This window comes from Cucurbita maxima, unplaced genomic scaffold, assembly GCF_002738345.1.
Source record: "Cucurbita maxima cultivar Rimu unplaced genomic scaffold, Cmax_1.0 Cma_Scf01179, whole genome shotgun sequence".
NCBI classification, from domain to species: Eukaryota; Viridiplantae; Streptophyta; class Magnoliopsida; order Cucurbitales; family Cucurbitaceae; genus Cucurbita; species Cucurbita maxima.
Genome location: NW_019273195.1, coordinates 1 through 4436, shown reverse-complemented (window position 1 = coordinate 4436; position 4436 = coordinate 1). Strand labels below are relative to the sequence as shown.

General features: G+C 35.2%; 1 pseudogene; it reads right to left on the bottom strand.

Annotated features, from left to right (window-relative positions):
- Positions 1-1320: 1320 nt before the first annotated feature.
- LOC111475256 lies at positions 1321-2937 on the bottom strand (annotated as a pseudogene).
- Positions 2938-4436: the final 1499 nt, after the last annotated feature.

The following is a 4436-nucleotide window of genomic DNA, read 5'->3' as shown; positions in this document are numbered from 1 at the left end:
TGGAGGGCGTCAGATCCAAGAAAAATCAGAGAAATGGAAGGGAAGCATTGCAGCATGGACTTGTTCTTGTTATTATTATTTTATTTTGTTTTTTAATTTTTAAATATAATATCGTAATTATTATTATTATCATAACATATTGGCAAACAATTCCAGAACCATCCATCCCTATTAATTTCCTAAAGATGGGTTAACATTAAAAGTTTTAAAATCGTGTCATACATCTCATCCCTCCGTTTAAATTATTAAAAAAATTATTTAGAAACATTTAATCTATTAAATCATATAAACTAGCTTAGTCGATTCAAGTCATAATCGCACTCTTGCAACAACGTGACATCGATTATGTGCCATTCGTTCTAATATGGTAAACAAGTAAGTCACGTTTGATAGAAAACGTGTTTATAAAACGTGAGTAAGGAAATGCGTTGAAAACAATTTGAAAGAAGACAATGTTATAAGCTAAAAACGACTAAATAACCACTACAATTTTGATAGCATATAACCTATGTAACAAGAACTTAAACTAGTCACATTCTCCTATGGTACATTTTGGGACATTTTATGATGTGAAATCAACCGCCTAATCAATAAAAGAATGGAGTAACAATAAATACAAAGTGCCCCTAGCTTTGTAAAATCAAGCATTATTGGTGCTTATCATTCTAGCTCTAGCGGGTACAGACATGATTTTGATAAATAACATACATCCCGTATTGACATGACAAGAATAGTAAAGACCTAACTACCCATGAAAGCATGACCGGGACATCGTGTTGTTGTTTTGGAATTAATTAAGCAATATAGTTTTTTTTTTAAAAAAAATACTTTATTTCTTTCATTTTATTTAATCTCCATCATATAATATCCAAGTAATAGTAATGAGAAAAATAATCGCAAATTTTTATGTTATACTAAGTGTTAGTTAAGCCCACATAATTCCCTATCAATTAAGATATTAATTAGTAATGAATTTTCAAATAATATTTGTTTGTAGTGAATTTACCCTTCTACCCCTGTCGATAATAAAACACATTAATATATTAAACATCTTTATAAGCCTCCACATGGTCATGTCCCCCAAAGAAAGAAAATAATAATAATAATAATAATAATAATAATTCCTAATGGCTTCCACACCCAAAATCATTACAAAATGCAATAATTAATACAATAAATTAAAAATAAAAAAATAAAAAAAGTAAATTAAGAAGAGAGAAAGGCATAAATAAAAGCAAAACCCATTATAATTGTTTTTTGTGATTAAACAGACAAACAAACAAACAGCCAGACAGGATAGGAGAGAGAGAGAGAGAGAGGTATAGAGAGAGAGAGAGTTTATTTTCTTGTTTCCTATTACAAATTAATTAATTAATCTCCCAAATCTCTTTTAATATCTATTTACCAATCACAACATTCAAAATTTAAATTTAAATTAAAAAAAAAAAAAAAAACACAAATATTGCAATCAGACTCCTCTTTCAGCTTCTGCTTTTGCATTTTTCCATCGCTCTTGGGGCTGCAAAATGTAATTCCCACTTACTTTAGGGGCTTAAATGCAAATCTTATTTCTTATGTATTATAAACTTTTTATACATACCGAGCCCGATAGCTTCCGATCCCTTCATTATCCTTAAGCGCTTGCATGAATCAACGAACATCCTAAAAGTATAAAGCATAATTAGATCCCTTCATTATCCTTAAGCGCTTGCATGAATCAACGAACATCCTAAAAGTATAAAGCATAATTAGATTAACGGATGTAAAAGTTGATTGGCCGTAGAGATAAGCAACTTACTCCCATGGGACATCCCCCACCAGCATCCAATCACCATCCTTATCTTCATAGGTTGGCACGTATTCAGAGCTGTTTAGAAGATCCCACCAGCATCCAATCACCATCCTTATCTTCATAGGTTGGCACGTATTCAGAGCTGTTTAGAAGATCCATCAACTTGCTTTCGTTCATGAAATCTATCATTCCTTGGGCCCCATACTCACCTTTACATTAAAACCCGCAAAATTTAATTAATTAATTTGCTGTAATTTGCCATTTTATGTTCTAGATCTAACCCAATTTATTCTACAAATTTGTATTTAAAACAATTGTTAACTAACTAACCAGCCATGGTGAAGGAGCTGAACATCTTAGCCAAGGCGTTCGAGAGCTCTTGGTAGCTTTTGTACGTCTTTAGGTCCACCTTTCGTAGATATGGTGCGCCATCCATACAAACTTTGACGAACATAGCTGAGCCACTACCCTTTTCTCCACCATCGGGATTCTTTTGAGACATGGCGTTCTTTGACGAACATAGCTGAGCCACTACCCTTTTCTCCACCATCGGGATTCTTTTGAGACATGGCGTTCTTTCGGTAGGAACGGACTGGTGGCCACCCCACGACTTGTGCCCTAAATAATTAAAAAAAATATCGTAACCCATCAACTTAAACAAGCTTCCGAGTAAAGGAACGTGACGGGACGGGATGGGAAGGGAAGCTAATTACTTGGCAGGTGGCTTTGCAGGATCCTTGGAGCTAAGATCCTCTGAATCAGTACTCTTCATGTTCTGTGTGGTACTCAGATCGACGGTAACCACAGGCTTAGATATCCTCTGAATCAGTACTCTTCATGTTCTGTGTGGTACTCAGATCGACGGTAACCACAGGCTTAGATTGGATATTGAGTTTCAGATCAACCGTCTCAGAGAATCCTCTTTTTCCATTACCTTTCGGAGTCTCCGGCTCTCCACCTCCGCCGCCGGGAAGCCCGAGACAGAGATCAGTTTCAAGCATGTTGACCATTTTCCGGCTAACCTCAATGAAAAATTCCTGAGAACGCTGTGTGTTGTGTTTCAAGCATGTTGACCATTTTCCGGCTAACCTCAATGAAAAATTCCTGAGAACGCTGTGTGTTGTGATATAATTTTGCAATTTTGAGTGGGAGAGGAATAATATATGGAGCAGAATAATATTAAGGTGCGTGGAAATTTGTGTAGTGTGGTTGCATGTGCATGTCTTATCAAGGTCCTCTCTAATGGGATTTAGCCACGTGGAGAAACGTATGTCGTTGATTTTGGAGTGATTTTTATTTGGACAACTTGTGGTTGGATTTGGAGGGAGGGAGGCAGCTGTAACATGGTTTTGCCCCCAATCATGATATGATATCCCTTCAATTAGTCAACCATTAATCACATACAGACACTCCACCAAACCTCTTAATCTACACCCTCACCCCTCTTCTCATATTTACCTTAATCATATATTATCGCCCGTTTTCTTAGTTTATTATAGAAACGCGTTTGTTGCCCTAGACACGAGCACGAAACTAAGACATAAAACATTAGATGAAGAAGATTGATTAAATAAGCACAGTGGAGGGTTGTTTTGTTGGTGTTAGGGTCGAGAGGATATGGTGGTGAGTTAGAGACAGGTCACATCGAGGAAGAGAGAGAAAAGGAAACATTTGCAAAGCTAGTAGGTAACCTTGCTCTCTCAACATCGCTCTCCCAAATTTAAACTCAAACCCATAGCTGTTCATTCGTATCTATCACCATGTTTCTTTCATTCTCTCTCTAATAAATCCGATGTGAATGCCTTCCTAATCACACGCACGTCTTCCTTCAACAGTGCCCTAAACGACTATATACCTCAACCCAAAGATACGCTTTTTTTTTTTAATCTTTTATGTGTGAGTCAAAATCATGTAACGTCACAAACAAATCAATTTTTCGTGCATTTCTTCCCAAACAACTTGTTTCTTATCATTTCATAATGCAAAATCCATCAAACTTAAACTTTTGAATCTAGTGGGAAATTATATACACGTGTTTGAGTTTATTAGGTTTAGTTATTATTTTAGCTCATACGTTCGAGGGTAATATTAAATATATATACACTCATTAATTTAACAAATTTAATCATAACTCAACTAGATAAGACGTACATTATCGACCCCTAAAAGATGGGTCGAAATAAAGTGGAGTTGGGAGTAATAAATGAAAAGGGTAGGGAGGAAAAAATAATTAGAAAGAATCTAGACGCACAATAACAAAATATTCGAAATGTTGGTAGAAATTGAGACAATGGTACCGTGGGTGGGGCTGACCTGGACACCCTTTGCTTTCACTGTTTTACTCAATATTCACGACATCTTCTTGCCTTATCATAATCAAACACTCTTCTAACTATTTCCTTCAATTTACCCATATGCCCCTATTCTCTCTCCTATTTATTATTCTATTTTTCTTCGCAATTAAAACCTTAACCCTACCTCCAGAATATATAATTCTCGACCAGAACGTTAAATTTTTTTAATTACTGTTTGAACTATAATTTGAATGGTAAAAGTTGATAGCAACCCTAAATCCAAGTTTCCTTAATTAATTCATTAACATGAGATTTGGTCGTATTTAAAAAATAATGGTAGAAAAAAAAAA